The sequence below is a fragment of the Ambystoma mexicanum genome, chromosome 4p (assembly GCF_040938575.1).
Source record: "Ambystoma mexicanum isolate Mex_15411 chromosome 4p, UKY_AmexF1_1, whole genome shotgun sequence".
NCBI lineage: Eukaryota > Metazoa > Chordata > Amphibia > Caudata > Ambystomatidae > Ambystoma > Ambystoma mexicanum.
The window spans coordinates 600,400,112-600,420,880 of record NC_090927.1 but is presented as its reverse complement, the minus strand read 5'-3'; the positions used below and the strand labels follow the sequence as shown (position 1 = coordinate 600,420,880).

General features: G+C 44.6%; 1 protein-coding gene across 1 annotated transcript in view; it reads left to right on the top strand.

Annotated features, from left to right (window-relative positions):
• Window positions 1-20,769, top strand: part of BMP5 (bone morphogenetic protein 5) — a 736,485-nt gene that overhangs the window by 466,681 nt on the left and 249,035 nt on the right. The window lies entirely within an intron of this gene.

Genomic DNA, 20,769 nt, shown 5'->3' with positions numbered 1-20,769 from the left:
GCGCTGTTTATGCCGCCGTAAACCCCTTACCGCCTGTGTCGTAATGAGGCCCATTTTGTTTTTAGGCTTTCATTTGAATGGCAGTGTTAGGAAAAGGAACTCAATGGGGAAATCGTTTTTCAACTTTTATCTAAAAGGCAAGGTTGGGAAAAGGAACTCAAAGGAAAATCCTTTTTCAAAACATATTCAAATGAGAAGCAATGCTTGGTAATTCTAGTATGGTATACAAGGGAATCATTGGGACATTTCGTTTTGCAGCACACATACAATTGAGATGTAAGGCTTTGTAATTCTGACTTTGGAATCACTGGGGATAAATGCTAAGTTTTGTTTTGTACCCTCTTCATTTACTTGACAGGTAGCATTTAGGATCACCTATTCTGGGATTATGAACACCCCCTTTGGGACAGGAGTCGGGTGTTTCAGAAAGACAGTCAGCCAAGTCTTTATGATCTATAGCGGCTCAAACACACTGGGTATAAACTTTGTTAGTTTCGAACTCTAACAGCAGGCATCCTGTGATTTTCTATATGGGAATTAATTGATTTGACTTCAATTCAATGCGATAAGGATCTACATAACCCCCCTCCCCCCCACCCCAACCCCCACAATTGAATGGAAAGCATTAAAGCTGGCTGTTCCCAACACAATGCAATTTAAATGGATAGGGTGCTTATCTATAGTGGAATTAATTTGAATTGGTTTTAATAAAATGTGTCAAGGGCCTTCCCAGTTTCACCCCCTGCCCACTAATGTAAAGGTATAAGTCAGGTAGCTCCACACACAATTGATGGCCTTTGGATTAGTCTACTTACAGGGGCGGCTTTGGGCAGGGAAAAAAGCTGGGCTCCTCTGATGACAGCACAGATTTGGTCAAGGATTTTCAGTCAAGGATTTACTCCTGCGCCAAGACTCTCTCTGGCTCCTAAGAGTGGGTCTGAGCTAGCTTTTAGATTTCCCTGTCACTGTCTCCAATGCATGTATTGAGGACTCTCTCTTAGTTGTTCCACGCAAGAGTCCATCTGCAGGCTATCTCTAGGAATAAAGTCAAAAAGCCCTATTCTCATGCAAACTTGCCCTCTTATAGGGCTGAAGACACTCCAACAGTGTCATAATTCACACAGTATGGATTGGCTAGCACTGTCCCTTCACCTCACCCCAAGATAGCCACTGGCTGCTTATAGGACCAGAGATTGGGAGATATGAATGATGTAGGCTGAGGGAGGAGAAAGATTCACCATCTCAAAGTGACATGTGGGTTTTACATTTTGTATTCTGAAAAATCTCACAAGATGGCAACTACCTTAATCTTTCACATAACCACATGAATATATATATATTTTTGAGTCGAGTCGGACAATACTAATTTTATTTCAGCATGCCCTTCCTGGGTGGAGCCACAGTTTTTCGCAATTTGCTGCTGTGCCGAAATAGTTATAACTCTGACACTATTTACTTCCAACATTAATTTCACCATCTATCAATCTATCAATATTTTCAATTCCTCCGATTTACGAAAATGCCTGAATCATACTTTTGATCATAACTTAAGTTATGTACATCACAAAAATGTCTTTTTACATGGCCCCAGCTTGCTTGTTATCCCCTTTAACATGAACCTAGAGTGGGCTTGAAAGGACACAGAATGATCTTTTTATTTAGGAAAATGGGTTCTATGTTTAATCAATGGCACTGCATAATATAAGAGGTAGTTTCATGTGTTATTAAAGTTTCCATTTCTCCTGAAGCATGTGACCAGCCACCTGCTCTGGTCAGTGTTTATCCTACCCTCTTGTGCTGTGCTGAAAAGGGTCTTTGTTCAGAGATAATGCACATTTTATGTGAAACCTGACCTTAAATGTCATTTCTGTTGGTCATGTTATCTGTAAATCCCATAATTTCAATGTAGGTCTTGGGGTCAAAGTTTCAGCTCAGAGAGAAAAACAAGTTGCAGTTCACAATTCTGAAAGGATAGCATATAGCATTTACCCTCCATGTACTTGTGACTTTCAATACTGCACCAGGGCCTGTTGTTGACAATATAATCTTTCTTTATATACTGTATAAACAGAAATAAGTTCACTCTTCGTATTCTTCAGAAAGATGCTACAGTTACATAAGAAACCAGTGTTCATTTATGCAATAATGAAATAGGCCTTTCCTTATAAATGTTGTAATTTTTATGTGCTGAAATTGAGTCTCTGTATTCCTGAGAACACATGTCTGTCATTTGACTTTATTTTCCAAATGTAAGGCATCATTCCTCCTTTTTAGCTTCCAGCACCAGTATTTCAAATGTATTTATTCTTTTCATGTTCATTGTTACATTTGTTACATTTTTGAATCTGCCAAAGAGAGATTTTACACAAAGTCAGCATCTGAAGTGCCCCATTTCTTTTGGAACACATTTGACCCAGTTAACAATATTCCAGTTCTAAGTTTTTCTTTCTTCTGCTGAGTGCCTGTAAATTCTAACAAAATGGAGGGAGGCCCATTCTCGCTCATTCACTAGGCCTCATGTTGAAATCACTGTTTTGTAGTGGCTTTCATATTTCAATGGAACTCCACATTGAGCCGGCTTCACTCTCACAATGGGGCCTAGCATGGCCTTTCCATCTCTTTCGCTCTGGGGCTGTCTTTTTACCCCACAGCTGCAATAATCAGTGTCAGCATTATTAACATCTTGTGTTATTCATTTTAATGACACCGGAAGATTTTTGAGCTGAAATAAACATTCTAGAGATTACTGAATACTTGGTTCAAACACTGCCTGAAAATGAGTTGTTTGTGGTTCAAATTGTCTTACACTAGTTTCAAAATACAATAAAATTAAATTAAAGTAAACAATCAAATGGTATCAACTGAAGCAGAAAAGGCTGCATGCAGTTGGTACCCGATAGAGCTGCAAAATGCTCATGTCCACATGCGTCACAGGAATCGAGAGTCCAATCTTTTCAAACTGATTCAAACATCCATAGCTTAGATAGGAAGTTCTGCCTGTCCAAAGTATCAATCATGAGTGGTTACGACTCACTCACAGTGAACATCATTGGGATTTTTCATTCCCTTTTCCCTGCTCTTTTCGTAAATGAAAGAAACATTTAGGATAAGTAACTTTTTACTTGGTAATTCCTATTGACGAGGTTAGACGCCTGATCGTGATTCCAAGGATTATAGGTAATGGTTCCCATTTCTGGACTTACTTGGAAATGGGACTGGTTTGTACTAACCATTAACAAACAAAATGATTTAGAATTCTGATGGTACCTTAAAGATGCATTCTGAAAAAAATATCGTTATCATATCAAATGGTGAGTTACATGAGATATATTCCCCAGATTCAACAGTGTTACAGTGTAATTCTATATAGTCCTATGGTTTAAAGACCAATTACTAGAACAATTGATAATAGCTAGGTCTATCATATCCACAGTATACAATGAATGCTATCAATTTGAAATTCCCTTATGTTTCTTTGCTTGGGCTTACTCCATGTATAACATTTATACCATTAGAACACTGCTACAGTGAGGAAAGCAATCAGAGAGCACAGAACGCTGTCTTCATGTAAGGATGCAAGCTTGGGCTCTGCGTCTTCTAAACATTGTCAGGATTGGCATAATAGCAGGCGACTCCTCCCATGAGCAGTGCTGCAGTGTTCTGCCCTCACCCGCTCCCTTCCTACAATCCTCCAGTGTTTCATCCTGTCCCCTTGACCAAACATATTGCTTTTTTTTCAATAATGCACACTCACCTTCATGCTAAATTAGTGTCAACTATTTCAAATGAACAGGTGGGTGAAAAATGAAGATTCCACTTTTTTGGTGGAAATCTCCATTGACATCTACGTACGAGGAAGGGGATTGTCAGATGGGGAACTGATTCTATGGCAGGCGTCACCCACCAAATGTGAGTGAGTTCTGGACGGGCAACTTCCGAGGCACCAGTGGTCCAGGGATGAATATCGGTTTCTAAACCATCAATCAGCCCCACATCTCTAATACACCAGAAGGGATTCAAACAGTTAGGAAACACAAGCAAATTATAAACTTTCTTGTCCGATTTTGGTAAAGTAGATGGAAATTCAGGCTTATCTCTGCAAGGTCGTGGATCGTTGGTTCATTGCAAAACAGCAAAAATACAATTATTACCCAATGATAAAAGGGACTGTCCAGTCAAGGTTGTATACAATTATCTACTTTATCATTATCACAACAGACATTTCTAGCACACTACAATATACAACCCACCCTGTAAAGAAAGGCAGAGGACAGACAGTCTCCAGAAGGAAAATGGATACCAACAAGAGGTTAGTCGGTAAAGTAATTAATCCCAATAGTTCAAGGATACTTGGTGTCAACACATTGGGAGCAATGGGTCATAAAATGTCACTAGGGGCCTTCGGAGAAGGTCTAGGGATACAGAACCACAATGTACCTAATGCTTGTAGACATTCTTGGTGCTCGACAGGGTCAAGCCAGTTTCAGGGCACTTTGCAGCTCCTGCAACAGAGTTCAAAACACAAGACACCTGTGGGTATCAGGCGGCAGGCAGTTTGGTGAGCGAGGCTGGATGGATGATTGCAGGCTAGCCTCCACAGCAGCTCAGGGTCAGGAATCATTGTCTCAGTGCTGTTTGGTGGGTATGAAGCACTGGTTGAGGCACCTCGGATGACTTTATCAACTGCAGCATGACAACAGTCAGCAGTGCAGTCAGTCGGTTGCAGCTCGAGGGGCTTGATTGGCTCGAAAATGTCCTTTAAGGCATATGCTGGTTGATGCTTGTCAATGAACTCCTCCTAGCTTCTTCAGTGGGCTTGTGTCGTCCTCTAAGGCGGACGGCCCAAAGCTGAGGATAATGTTGCAGGCAACAGTCTTGTCCTTGGTTTGGTTCAGAGACTCTCTGGTACTTCCTACCTAGGAAGCTTGCTGTAGAGTCTAGCAAGGCATGCTGAGTGCTGGCTGTGGACCAGTTTTGGAACTGCTGGGCAATGTTTAGGTATGGCTCTTGCTTGCCTCTTTTGAAATCCTGACCGTCCTTCACTGCCGAAAACTGTAAACTGCTGCTTCAGCCAGGGTCCAATGCTGAGTTCTTCTTATTACTCCTTGAAAAGTCTTCAGATGATCTGCCCAAAAGAAGGGCTCTACTAGGCCCCAGTGATTTGTGTAGGCTAAGCCTACCAGAATAAACCAATTCGGGGTCCCCACCAACAATCTCCTGTATGCGTGAGGTCATAACCAGAGTACTTTGCAACAGGAAAGGTAAAGGGGTGAAAACATGTAATGCTAAGTCCCACTCATCTTCCTGTCTGATGTGAATCAGTGGGTCTCTCTAGGTAATTGAACTCTCTGTGGTTCTTGATAACAGTGGCAGGTTTCCTCTGAAGCTGTGGCGAGTCCAGACTGTTGGTATCCGTCAAACCACATACTCATACCTTCTGAATGGAGTCCCCCTGCAGGGATGACTACTGTAAATATATAGTTTGAGATATGATAGGTCACTGCCCTTGATACTGAGAGGCGGAAGCTGGCTTCAGGTCGACACAGTGCATATCAAATGCTGTTGGGGTTTTCCTGTCCTTTGTTAGTCCTGCGACCAGGGCTCTCGTGGGCCTGTTCGAATTAACTCTGATTAGTATGTGAAGCTGCCACCAACAACTAACAAAGGAAAGGGCACATCCATAGAGCCTTTGATAGTTAATTAGTCTGTCCATGGCAGTAGGTAGGTTTTGACTTCTCCTTCTAAGATGTACTTTTGGCTGTCATATTCCAACTAAGTTGAGAGGGGAGACGGCACCTTTAGGCTGTGTCCACCCAGAGTACACAGGTCTGTCTATGTCATGCGGTGAGCATAGGAAAATGTGTGCGAATTAGCGCCACACACTTTCCGGAGTTTGAACTACCACCATTCTATTGCATTTAAAATTTTAAAAAAGCCCAGGCGAGCGCACACTCACCGCGTGGATGGTCGAATTCCTCAAAGAGATTACATGTGCTTTTCTGCCAAACAACTTCGACCATGGAAGAGGGAAAAAGGGGATTATTCTTTAAAGGATTTTTCCAATTTCTCTGGGGTTCATCTTGCATTGGGCATTATTTTTTCTTTTTTGAATGAACGCTCACCTGTGTGAGATTTTTCATGAAAATGAAAAATGTATGTCATTACCTTCGTGTCGGTTTTTGGGAGGGGTAATGGCCATAAAGTCTTTCATGGCTGGCTGTACCGTGCAGCAATAAACTGCTGACTTCGTTGAAGGCTCTCTAAAGACTTCACTCGGGCCTATTTGGGGCATCTAGTAATGCCATTGACTAATGCACTTTTCGTATATTTCACATATCCTAGTATAGCAACTTGGGTTTTAATGTGCACAGACTGTCTCATTTATTGTATATATTCTCGATGTTTGATTTGGGCGTTTTACTCTTCCTTTGCCCTATTTGGTAGGTTTTTTCAAGGGGTGTATGTGTAAATGATAATGTACATTCTGGATGTCATTGCTCACATGCCACTGGATCTCTCAAAGCTATTTTCTTTTTGTTTTTCTTTTTTTTATAAACAAGTTCAGTTATGTTTAGGAAAAAGCAGGACGAGCAAGGTATTGTCTATGAGCTGTTGCACATAATCTGGGCAATATTCTGAAGATCGTGGTGCATGCTCTGGAAGCTGTGCTTTGGAATGCTAGGGTAGCAAACAGTAATGCTGGCGTAATTAATTACGGTGGTATGCTGTGCAGGGAGGTTTCAGAGACATGATTGAGCAATCCTCAGTGTGGTATTCTGGACTTGAAAATTGCACTCAACTTATCATACGCACGCACACAGACACACACTTGCATACACTGAAATGGGAGCAATTGTCTAAGTTTGGCAAGGCATATTGTTGCCATTCCACAATGAGAGACGATATTTTTAGTTTCAGAATATATGTATAAATTCAAGCTTATTTGTGTTTGGTTTTCAACTCGAGTAATATGTTTGGGATTCCCTAATATTTGAGACAAAATGTATTGATTCAAAGGAAGAGGCTTGAAATTACACATTATTGATATAAACTAGACTTCTAAATGCAGATGGGATAATATTTTGGGCAGGTTCCACAAGTTCCCATTAAAATGTTCTTGCCTAAACTCCTCTGTAATGGAAAGAATGAACCATAATCTATTCAGGAACAGCTCTGCGTAAGGATGGGCGAGTCCGCTGTGACTCATCTGTGTTCTGGACTCACTTTAAGAAGTGTTCTGGGGAAACTATAGATATCTTGTTACTTGACAAAACATGTGGTTATAGATCTTGCATTCACCAGTGGAAGTGTTTCAAAATAAGCATGTTACAGACTCCCATCTTTCCTTGTCCATTGCCTGGCTGTTGTTATAGACGTAGCTGCTTGGATGTCACCGAATAAGAATGGCAGGTACAGTCAATATTAGGCCTAGATGAGCTTTACAGCTAGAAACTTGAATCACCCAAATTATTTGACAATGTCGATCTTGATCAAACCTTTTAAAAAAATCCGACTGACTTCCACCCCACTGTTGTGTGTGGCCCTCCTAAGTGTATTGCCCATTTAATATGGGCCAGGTATGCATCATAGCACAACCTAATAAAAGGAGCTTTTGCATTCACGTGCCTCAGAACAGCTGCAGACTCCAATAATGGAAGTCCTGGGTCCGTCTCTCATTTTGGGCCTGCAAGCCAACACTGTGTGATCACGGTCCTGCAGCCCTGACCTGCAGGCCCACACTGTGTGATCACGGTCCCATAGGCTCTCTGCTGGTCTGGGCCACCTAGATCAGCATTGTGCCATGGGTTCGCCCAGGCCACCCTCCATTCCGGATGCTCCCGGCTTACACGGTGCCCCCCGGGTCCACTTAGTCTTGCTGACTCTGGCAATACATCAAGGTTGCTGGGCCCACCAGCACTGGTGAGGACAGCCATGTGACCACTGCTGGCCCCACAACAATGGCGATGAAGGTGGGATGCAAGTTTCTGGTGAAAAAAGAATCCTGCCAGCTGATCCGAATGAACCAGTGCTGCCAAGGCAACCAAATGAATTTTACCAGTGGCTGCATGGTCCCACATGGTCTGTTTCCAACACACCGCAAGCACCAGCAAACAACCAGACTTAGGGCAAATAGGGAGAGAAGCTTGTGCCTGACAAGGTAACATCATCAGTTCCTGCGGATGCTTTCTGTATTCCATAAAACAAGAGCGTCCACAATTCGTTGGCAGTTAAACTTGCAGTGAAACATCCAGATATGCAGGAAAAAGAATGCAGAAAGAAATAGATGAAATCTTAGGATCAAAGCACTGCCCCTCAATGGAGGACCGTCTCCAGATGCCCTTCACTGAGGCCTCCCTCAGTGAAGTCTAGAGATTTGGCAGCATCATTCCAAATGTCCTTCCTCACAAAGCACGTGCATGGCTCCCGGGATGGAAGGGTTGAAGATGGAAGCTCCAAGGTGTAGTTGGTAGCATTGTCAGTAACTACAATAGAAGAGGCAACATCTGTTCAAGTTCTAACACCAGGCCCCCGAAGCACTGCACCAGTGGGAGTAATTACAGAGTTCCACCATGTGCAAGAGTGGTAGCAGGAGGCAGAATCTCTCTGAGAAATGCACTGGAAAAACAAGTTTCAGAGGCCGGAAGCAAGAGTCTGAGACTCTCCATACACAGCTCTAATAGCACCAAATCCTGCACCAGAAAAGAAGAAGTGTAATGAGCAAGTGAAGGTTGCATCACTGTACAAGTGCTTGTACGCCCTCCTGTGCTACTACAGTAAGGTGACACTCCTGCCTGGGGGAGTGTGGCCCAGACACCCTGCCACCAGTGTCTCTCTGCCCCACACCCGCCACCGAGAGGAAGTAGAGCCCCAAGTCCAGCCACCCCACTACCACAGGGATGTGACTCCTGCTTGGGGCATCCTTATTGCGTTTCCTCTCCGAAGGCAGCCTACCATCATGCCGGCACTGACCTTGGCGCGGCCCTCCACTGAGAGGGTGCTTGTGCGGCAGAGAATGGGGGAGAGTAACACACTGCAAACCTGCAAACCCATGCCCTATCAACATCAAGAATCTACAGCAAATGAGCCACTATCTTGTGGCGTCGGTCTGCCCATAGAGAAACGTGTTAGTCTGGGGCAGGGGTATACTGTATCCAAAAGAAGGGGACTGCTACGTGAATGATTGGTTACTAGGTTAAATCATTCAAACTAAGTTACCTAGTCCAACCTATGTTCAGAAAGATCAAATTAATATCCCCTCACGTAAAGAACAACACCATGTCAGCCAAACATGTGAAAAAAATATATCACATCTTATTTTCAACAACATGCAATAAAAGAACATACAATATGACAGTCAAAGGGAAAACAAATGTATACAACAAATAAAAGCCCAACTCCTGAGGGCACTTTAACATATGTATTGGTTGGAGAATGCATATATGTGAAAATGTGTACGTTGAACAAGAAAATTATTTGAAAAATTGAATAATAAAGTTGTTAATAAAAAAAAGAACATAATCATACATAATACTCAAAAATAATAAGCATTATCGGCTTCAGTTGGCCGTTATTTACAAAAAGATACACAACACCAATCCCTTTTGAATTTATAACAATGTTTGGATTTAAGAAAACGTTCTGTTTGAAAAGGAAGTGAATAGATTTCACATACATAGATTATAGGCTCCGTGCATCTTTTTGTAAATAACGGCCAACTGAAGCCGATGATGCTTTGCTTATTATTTTTGAGTATAATGTATGATTATGTTCTTTTTTTATTAATAAAATAAAATAAAAGAGGATATGGATATCCTGCAAATGGAAAAGGCAGACCAGGAGACCAGATTTTTGGCCTTGCAGAAGGAGTACCAAGAAGGTTTGGACTCCCTACTGCAGAGCCAGAAAAAGCTGGAGCAACAACTGGACTTCAACAGGGCATGCGCAGAGCAGGTAGTCACCCTGCAAAGTCACTTAGATAGGGAGAAGGCAGAGAGTAATAAATTGATTTTGAAAGACCTGGAGAGCCAGGCAGAGTTTGATGAAGAGCGCCAGAAAGCTGGTGCCCTTCAAAGGCAGAGGGATGACCTGGTGGCACAGATGCAGGCTCTTACTCAGGAAAGGGATACCTTAGGCCAGGAAGTCTGCCACTTAAAAAAGAAAATGGAAGACAATCACCTGGCCCTCCAGGGATTGGGTGACCTCCAAAAAGAGCATCAGAACTTGTTAGAGCACACCAGGAGGGTGGGAGATTCTCTGGCAAGAAAGGAGCAGGCCAGTAGGGATGGGACTCAGGGGGTAACCCTCCTGCAGCAAAGACTGGCCCAGTACTCCAAGACTAACCAGGAAGCACAGAGAGAGAATGAAGCTCTCTGCCAGTACAATGATAGGCTCCAGCAACAGGTAGCCATGCAGGAGAGACTGATAGAGTCTAGTAAGGCCTTGATTGAGGAACTGAAAGCACAGGCTCTTGCAGGGCAACAGGGAGCAGGAGCTGATAGAGATGAGGTTCGCTGGGAAAGGGAAACACCTGAGCTTAACCTCAGGAGCCCTAGTACCACAGGCCTCCATCTCTCCCAGTCCCTGGACTCTGCCATCCCCATGTCCCCTGGCGCACATGAGCCCAGGGCCACGGGGATGGCAGATTACTATCCAGTCAGAAGTATGGGGCTCATAGGCCAGTACCTCCCAGGAATGGATGGGCGGGCATCTGGGTATGGGCACCCAAGTTCAGTGCAATTTAATGGGGAACCCTGAGAGAGTAGGCCCTCTAAGGGCATTCTGAAAACCTCTGCCCAGTTAGGTCAGTGGGGGGGGGTACCCATCAAATCCGGGCAGCAAGGAGGAATCTGAAGGCTCCTCTGCGCATCCCAGGACACAAGAAACTAGGTCCCCACATTCTGCCGGCCATTCCCAGGCTCGCAGAATGCGGGAAAACCTGGAAGATCAGACGGGCACCTCTGGGAGCAGTGCTTCTGAGTCAGAGGATTAATGGACTAGGGTTACCCGAACCAAGAAGGCCAACAAGGCAAAAAGGGCCTTTCTCAAGGACCCCTTAAAACAGATCAAAGCAATAAGGAGCGTCATCACTCCTTATCATAAGAACTCCAAGTATTCTGTTTGGGAGCACTTGGAGCTCTTTGAGCAAATGATGGAGACTTTCCATTTGAAAGACAGCAGTAGCTGCATTCAGTATGTACAATGGACATCCTCCCCAGAATACTCCAGTTTCTTTGCAGGGCTGGAGGACCAAAACCATTCAAAATGGTCCACATATAGGGCAGCCATCTTGAAACACTTTTCTGTTCACCGAAATCCCCAAGAGTCTCGCATGGCAGCCTACAATTTGCAATGTCGGGAGGATAAGGCCCCACAAGAATTTGTGCAGGAGCTGAAGTGTGCCTTTGCGCAGACTACCAAAAGGGTGCGCACTGATAGCAAAGAATGTGTTAATACGTTTTTCCATGCCTTACCCAAATACATCATGACCCAGCTAGTGAGAGATTTTCACGAGAAAAGGTCACTAGAATGGGTCATTGAGCAGGCCACCCGGATCTATGAGGTGCAGAAACCCATAGAAAATAAAAATAATGCTCAGAAGAGCCCCAAGCCGACCAGCAACCCTGCTGCTGGTAAGGTGGCAGAGGTAAATGTTGCCCCCATTTTAGATTTGGAGATGGGGGGCCTAAAAACCTGCCTGCACAGAATTATTCCAAGCCCAGAAGGCCCTCGGCCAGTCACAGACAGGGAGCCAAGGAGGTAGTCCCACAAATGGGGTCCCTCACTCCCCTGACTATGTAAGACCCCGCTACAACGGGAACCAACCCATCCTGGGTTATGTGTGGACTCCTCCAGCCCAGGGGGGGAATCCGGCCAAGCACCTAACCCAGGGAACTTCCCTCCTAACTTCCCATAGGAGGGCAGAAATTCACCAAATCGTGGGCAGAACTTTTTTCCCAGGTATCCACCCAATTTCCAACCCCAAAATCATCCATCCTTCTTTCCCCACTTCCCTTCACCTAATCCGGGAGAGGGGAGGCCAAGGGTGGAGGGGTACCCAAATCTTCCCAACCCGGGGCACTACCAGAGAAGAGATAGCTACCCTTCCTGGGATCAGCCCAGTGTAGAAAACAGAACTCCGTATCAGCCTGAGCGGGTTTCACGTTAGAGCGCCAGGTCTAAAATATGGCACAGGATCTGGGTCGCATGCTGAGGGCTCAGCAGAATCCCCAGATGAGCATGCCGGCGCATAATGCCCCAAATTCTGGACCTGGTGCTCCAGAACAATGACAGGGGCAGCACCCCGATAACCCACCGGTTCCCAGGGAGGAGGCACAAGGGGAAGGGGGTGTAAAGCCTTGGAGGAAGCTTCCTTCCCCACTTGTGAGCAGCCTCTGGAAACCCAGGAACCGGAAACAAAATATCCTACCCCTGAAAGTCTTCCACCCAAGGAGCAGAGAGGAGGTAGGAGAAACAAAGGACCCAAACAGGCCCACTTTGAGGAGGAGGTACAGATCTTCCAATTTGAGGGAGAGGGATCCTCAGAGGATCCTGGGAAAAGGATCTTCTCCTTCAGAGATGGGGGAACTCCTCCCAAAGAAAAATGGGTCCCAAGGGATTCACATCCAGACTGGGTAGATGTGGGGACTGAGCTAGCGCCGGCCATCATCTCATCCCAGAAGCAACAGCATCAAAATCCCCTGGTTCAAACCCATTCTGGTGACTGCCTCCAAAAAGGGGGGGGCGTCCCAGAACCGGAACCAGGGGAACCCAAAATTTCTCCTATCTCTAGTTGCCAACTTTTTCTTTCAGATTCCCAAGACTCTCCACAGAATTCTGCCCAAATCTCTTCTCTTTCAATGTCCAAAACCAGAAAATTAGCCCACCAGTTGTCCAAAAATGTGCATTATCTGTGCCCCCTTGAGGAGAAGGAGGGAAGATACTATGCCCTGGTACAAGTACAGGGGCAGGGTACAATTTTGGCACTGGTGGACACTGGATCCCATGCTACCCTTCTGTCCAAAAAGGCTTTTGATGAGCTAAATTCAGGAAGGGGGGAGAACTACCAAATTCCTCTCACTTCTCTTCCTGGACAACTTCAGAACTTTGACCATTAGGAAATTCCCGTCGAGGGGACTGCAGATTTGGACATTAAAATTGGGCGACACAAGGTGAGACACCCAGTCATAGTAGTGACTCCAGAGGGCATCCCTTGTTTACTAGGGAATGACCTCCTGAGAAGGTTGTCACCCCTAATATATTGCGTAAACAAGGTTCTCTGGACCCAGACTAGCCGACCAATAAAATTAAAACAGAGTGTTAACCATGTTAATTTAAACGGCACATGCCACATGGTTGAACAAAAATCTGACCAAGTAGAATTTCACTTCCAGAACAACCAAACTCCAGACGTGACAGTAATAGCAGTAGGACAACAGACTGGTGATGGGGACACCTCTCTATTTCTGCAAATCAACCTTCCTTCCAGTTTAAGGTGGTATTCCACACTGGAAGGAAACACTCTGAAATTCTTTACCAATCCACAATGCGACATTCCCACTCCAATAGTGCAGAAAGAAGTGAAATCAGCTCAGAGCCTGGCTGATATTCAGCAAATTGGAGAGCAGTTGTTCATCCCTGTTCAGTTAAATGAAGAAAAGGACTCTGTTCTCGCCCGAGTGTGTGTGAACAACGGTAAGAGCTTTGTCAGCGAAGCCATGTTCCGCCAACTCCCAAAAGATCCAGCCATTCCCACATTCAAACTGATAGACAAATGGGAAATGGATCTGGAAACACCCAATTCCAAACATCTCCTGCCAAGCAGGTGTATGCTCAAAATCTCCATTGGCAACAAGAGCATAGTCCATAATTGTTGGATCGTGCGAGGCCTCACTTCCGCCTTTTACTTAGGCAGTGACATCCTCAATCGCTTTGCCATTAGTTTGGACCTAATAAACTTCAAAGCTTGGCCCCGATTAGCAGATAATCCCATGGGCTTTGATTATCCAGAGAAAGCATTTAGGTCAGCTCAATTGCTACCTTATGCAGTTGAAATTCAGATTAAAGAGGAAGTCACCATCCCCGAAAGGACCCGAGAATTCTCCCTGGGAGTGAAAGTTAAAAGAGGACAAAAATTGAAAAACCCTGATGCTTATATTCATCTAAATGCTTCTCTCCGACAGCAAGGGTTGTGGGTAAACACAACACTATTAGTCAATATAGAACATGACACCATTCCAACAGAGGTGGATAACATCGACTTAAAGAGTATCACTCTAGCCGCAGGCACCATTATTGGAATGGCGGTTGATGACCGACATTTTTCCATTGATTTAGGAAATGAACTGTTAGGACCAATCCCCAAGGACTGTCTTGACAGTGACAGTGATGACCATACAACACCAGACAGGATCTTTACCCGGCATGGGGGGAACTTCCTGGTGTACACTTCCTGCTCTTATGGTAAGGAAGATGTGACTTGTGACTTCAGAGGGGATGAGGTGATTTTCCAGGTCCATGAGGGCTGCCTTTCCCACCTGAAGCCACCAGTCCAAACCAGCACTCTGACCAGGGACTTCTCCACCCAGCTGGAGTAGGCCGCTGAGATAGCGAAACCAGAAGTATTTCCAGGCTTCAGGCAGATGGTTGAAGAGAGAGTCAACCTAGCTGATGCCTGTGTGACTCTGGAGCAGAAGCAAAGTTGAAACAAGTTTTCAAGATCTCTTTGCGAAGGACTCTTATGACTGTGGTCGCTCCGACATCTACACAACAACAATTCACACGTACCCTGGCATGACTCCAGTGTTTGTGAAACAATTTCGCTTGCCTCTCGCATCCATGGAGTCCCTTACTGAAATAATTAAGAACCTTGAGTCCCGGGGGATAATCCGTCCAGTCCACAGCACCTTCAATAATCCAGTGCTGGGAATATTGAAGCCAAACGGCCAGTGGAAACTCGCCAGAAATCATCCTAAAATGCAGAGTAAAAATCTGAAAAATAGGCTGCCGCCCACTTTTGCCGATATTAGTGAGCACAGGAGGTCACTGCCTAAAACCACCATTGGGCTACACACAGTAGCCTGAAACCATTTGGGAATGGCAATACTGATTGCCAAATGTTAGGGAGAATTCTCTGTTTAGGCTGAATTTCCTAACCTAGTGAGTCCCCCAGCAGCTTTGCTGGATTTTTGGGGTTTATTTTTTTCTCCTGCCAAGAGTGAGACTCTTTTATCCTCACTCTTGGACATGATTTGAGTGTGTTTCTTTGAATCTAGATGTGTTTAATGGGATATGGGGTCTTTTACTCCATAGGGCTTCATGTGTTTTTGTGATATGTGTTACACAGCACCCTCAGTGCAGTGACACAGGGGTGTCATAGTAACCCCCCAGTAAAAACTCCATACCCTGGAACTGACTGCTGTCTCCCAGGGCATGTAAAGTCACCATTGACTTTACTAGTCTTAAATTCTGAACAGAACCCGTACAAACCATCATATTGTGGACGTACTGGCTGGGGCAATTCGATTGCCCCAGGGTCTGTTAGTCGAGGGGGCACGTTTCCGTCCCCCCTGATCGAGTTTTGGCTGGTGGCAGTGGATATTACTTTTTATATTCAACCGCGAATATTTTCCTATGGGATTTCCCATTGTTTTAGGCTACTATCTTTATTTAATTATTTACGGTAGCCTCGAACATACCGCCGGTTTATTTAATTAATATTAATTCTCCGGTTGGTGTTTTTTGCCAAAACTTGATTCTAAAATGGCGTTTGTGTTCTCTTCTGTGACTCCAACCCAATTCGAGCCCTTTGTTCCACTTTTTGGCGGGCTTCTTCACAGAAGCCCTCCAAAGTGGTGCCACTCTGTCTGGGGTACTTAGGAGGGGTGGAGGGGAATTTAGGCACCCTGGACTGAGTTGCCTAGGCAACTCAAGTCGCACTCCATCCTGATTGGCCGGCTCACCACTTAGCATGTTTGAGTGACAGCTAGGCTGAGTGAATGGGGGTTTGCTGCATAAAAGCAGGGCTTTGGGGACTGGAACTTCAGAAGTCGCCACAGGACCTAAGAATCCAACGAGGGAGAAGCTGAGCCGACCTGCCACGACACCACTACCGATGGAGCCCTGCTGGACTGCCTCACCACTTTTCCCAACGACAGAGGAGATCTCCCAACGGAGAGTCTCCTTCCTTTGACTGGTGGGGATAACCAGTTTCACCGTCATTTCACCTTCCCGACGTACCTCGTGGCCGCCTTGCCTGTGCCAAGCACCCCGGAAACCGGGATACCACGTTTTAGCACGACCGCGAAACAAAGGTACCACCTTTAACTGGAAAACTCCGTGGCTGGTTTCTGCCCTGGTAGTGCAACAACCTTCATCTTTCCTCCAAGTCGAGATCTTCTCTTCCCCTGGACGATGACGTGACTTGCACCCACTACCAGGAACAACTGCCACCACTGGAGGATCCTTCCCACTTAAGGTACCGTGTCCCGCCTGGCTTCCCTTGCTACCGACTGTACGGGGTAGATTTAGCCCCCGGCTTTCGAACCTGGGTTAGCCTGGGACACCCTGGCTAAACTTTCCTAAGCCTCTCTAAACTCTTTTTGAACCCTCTGCAAGACTTTCTAAGCCTAGTGTAACTGTGTGATCTTGGGCACATTTGTGCTCGGCTCTCTTTAAGAGTGGGCCCAGCCTCTGGACTTTGGCTCACCAGTGACTTTTGCTCTTCTGCCTTGCTAATAGTGTTCTTGAATCTTAGAGTGGTGTACCTTTCCATATTCTGTCTTTTTCCCTCCCTTTCTCACAAACTTATTGGAGTGCAATCTAGTTAAGCGCTCACCTCTGTATGAAAATAAGTGGTGTTTTACTGTGACTTATCTGATAAGGAAAAAGGGGTGTATATATTACAATAGTAACTGTGTTTAGAATATTTTACAATAAGAGTGCTGGAGTTTTTCAAACTGTGTGTTTTTAAATAAATAATGATATACTTTGATACCAAAGCTCTGGTCAGTGTTTGCTTGTATTGTTGTATCTAAGTACCTATTGGGTATACTTTGCATACTGCCTAACTCTTCTTGAGGGAGGTCTGACTGCTCAGCCACAGCTACCAGGTAAATCTGGGTGGTACAGACTGCTACCAAGTGGGTTTACTGCCAACACCTGTAGTCTTAAATCTTTTTCAGTGTTCCCTAAGGGAACTGCACAGGTTTCTGCCTAACACCAAAAGCAACCCAGAGCAGTTGGGAATTCATTTTCTTGATCGTCAAAATTGCTAAAATCATGGCTCACCAAAACCACTAAAAAGGTCCCACCTCCTTGTTGTGGGGTCAACCTCATTCTCCCGCAAGAATCTACATGAATCTGAGGTCCAAAGAAGTGTATCTATATTTGAACAAAGTATATTTTGAGGATTGCCTACTGGTAAGACAGCTGTCAAAAATAGGTGCAGTACCGGTGCTCGCCACCGACCGGCGCTGGTGATCTAAAGGCTAGATATGCCAAGCAAGAGAATTCCATCAGAATGCCATATAGAGTTCCACACATTGATTTAATGTGGAAAGAGACTTGATTAAAGATATGTTGCTTATTTTCAGTTTATAATGTTATATGTTTTCCATAAGGAACTCTATTGTAATTGATCAGAACAGTAACCTGATGTAGCTAAGACTTCAAAAGGCTTGCTGTCCCTGGGAATCCTTCACACCTGGGGACTCCACACCAGAAGGCAGGATATCACATGGTCCTGTTGATTAAGAGGGAGGAGATTTTTCCTGCAGCCTGGAGGAAGGAACAATGGGGGCTTTGGGATGAATAGAATATGCTGATTTGAGGTGTAACTGGCTCTCATTACAACCCTGGCATTGGACCATGGTGCTAATAGCACCATGGTCCATGCCGGTAACTTACCGACTCCGTCATGGCGGAATGGGAATTACCGCCCCATTCCGAGGTTGGCGGGGTGGTAATTCCCCATGCCGCCATGGCCCTTCCTCATTCCCATTTTTCCCCCATAGGGTTCAATGGGAATGGGGAAGGCGCTAAGTACGGTGCCGCAAATTGCGGCACCATACTTAGCACCAAGGTCCCTTTGCGGGTTGGATTTTAATGCCTGCAAAAAGCAGGCGTTAAAATCGCCCACCCGCAAAGGGACCTCGTAATCAGGCGTTAAGGGGTCAACTGCGCCGCCACCTTTTACGGCGCCGTTAATCCCTTAACACCAGGGTTGTAATGAGGGCCAATGTCAACACTGCTCTGGGAGAAGCAAGACATGTGACCATCTGACTCACCAAGCTTCTAGGGGCGGGCCAGACTGGGTTGTGGATTTCATATTGCACCAAATATATGTTTAAGGAAAATGCTTTTAAAATATTTTATCAAGCTGACAGAAATGTACAATTTTGAGATTCTTAAAATGACACCTTCACTCACGGTTTATGACTAAGCTGGACGCTGTGTGATGTTCTGAGGCCAAACCCCGGGATTTATTGATATTGTAGACACTGTGTTTATGCTAGACAAATGAAAACCTACTGCAATATTCCCAGACAGGGTGTGGGCATCCGTATAAGATTCGGTGCAAGACCAATATTGCGAAACCCACCAAAATCGCGAATAAGTTGTCATTTCTGAACCCAAGCTCTTAGAAAGATCAGGGTTGAACAGAGACCTACCTTAATTAATTTGTGATGTACACATGTATTCTCAACAACTTGTATATATGGGAAGCATGTTTGATTATGAAAAATTGATTTCTTGAAAAACCAAAGGGGAGTGTTCTTTCCTTCAGCCATAAAGATGATACCTGATGACTCATTCTGACTCACTACTTCCTTCTCCAGCCAGAGGACAGTAAATCCTTTAACCTATTAGGATACTCAGAGGGTTGGGCATAGAAAGTCAGCCTCCACACCCCCTTTGAGAACACATAAAATGAGACTGCTGAGACCCAGATAGACACACTCATTTTTCCACTACTCATCGATTCCTGCGCAGCACGCTGCCCGACCATATCCAGACAAAGACTCCAGACTCCTGAGGCTCCAGATTCCAGACAGACTCCAGAACCAAAACTCTAGAACCTAAGCTCTAGAACCTTGGAGAAGCTGAGGCCTAATCCACAAGCTGAACTCTTCTCAGCAGGCCTCAGAATCCAGCAACCTAACTAAACTATTCAACAGCCGGGCGCTGTTTTGCTTCTGGCTTGAACCCTGTGCCAAAACCAGACCCAGAAAGCAGAGCTGTATCCAGAACCCATCAGACCCAGACCAGACCGCTGTGCAGTGCCGATAGCAGACCAGAGGCCACGCTATGAGCAGAACCAGTGCCTGACCGTCCGGTGGCGAGAGTGCAGTCGAAACCTGACCAGATCTGTGACGAGGTCCATTCTATTCCAAAACTAGGAGTGAGTATCCAGTCTAAGAACTGTACAGAACCAATCTCTTAGTTAAAATAATCTTATTTAAACCATTTCAACCTGACCAGAACTGCATAGAAATTGTGTGTCCATTCTGTGATTTCAAATCTGCAAAAGTGCTAACTGTCATTCTGAAAATCTACCTCCACAAAAACGTCCGTATCTTTTGAACCGCACGTCCTAGAAGCGAGATTATACTGACATTCCAACTCCTTATAGTTGTTCCATAATCGCGAGATACGCACTCGGAAAACGTGCCGCAAATTGAAATTGAAAATAGCTTCATTTCACCACTTGTAAAAATAGCTGCTTCTTGCGTTCCACTGCTGAAATTCGTTTTCAACCTGATAATCACTCATGAGTCATTGCTAGTGATGACCTATACCAATCTAAAGTAACTATCACCTACCCTGAATCTCCTTTAGCGAATTAAAATCATTTTTAGTATATTTTTCACTTCATTGCAATCACATTTAAAAGTATTTTGCCTGTTTAAAATCTTACCGGTTTTCTCTAAGCTTGCTGGGGGGAACTGGAACTGAACTGCATTTGATTGTATTCTGGAAACCTGTGTGCCCTCCTTTCCATCTCTCCATATTGAATAGGGGGGGATTGAGTAGTCACAGGGGAAAAAGTGATTATATTATCTTCTAATTGAATTCATATCAAGTTTATTTCTGTGTTGCATTCTTTCCCATCTTGCATTTCCTTGAAACCATATAAAGCATTCTCTGCTACCTTATTCTTTCTATACCAACTCCTAAGTGATTAAAGAATTGTGCTATTGTAATATTATCCATTGCTGATCACTGTTATATTCATAAGTGTGCTATCAAGTATTAATTTATTCATAAAAGTGTGATATATATATATTGTTTTATTCCTCAAGTAAAACTTTTAATTTGCAAAACAAACTTACTTCTTGGCTCAGTGAGGTCAGGGGGATTCAAAGAGAGGGGCATTATATAAGTGTTTATCATCCAGATTCAAAGAATTTGACATAAAAATATATTAATAAGGGCTTCCATCGGGCATCCCAGACTAGGCATTGACTTAGTTGGATTGCGGGATTGAAGTCACTTACAGTGCGGTCAAGTGTTCTTGCTAAACCGCTCATAATCCTGGACTTTACGCACCCACCCATCATCTCCTCCACTGAAGGTGAATGGGCAGCCATTTTGGACTGATGCCAGCAGGGAATTTGTGATTTCAATTGGATTGTGCTTTCAAAATGATTGCCACATGCCTTCCCATTTTGAGTACATGAAATTTTATTGCATTTCCACATGCAGTAACAAGCATTTTCCTTTCATGAAATATTGCAGGTGTGGAACTACCATTACCATTCATGCAGTGAT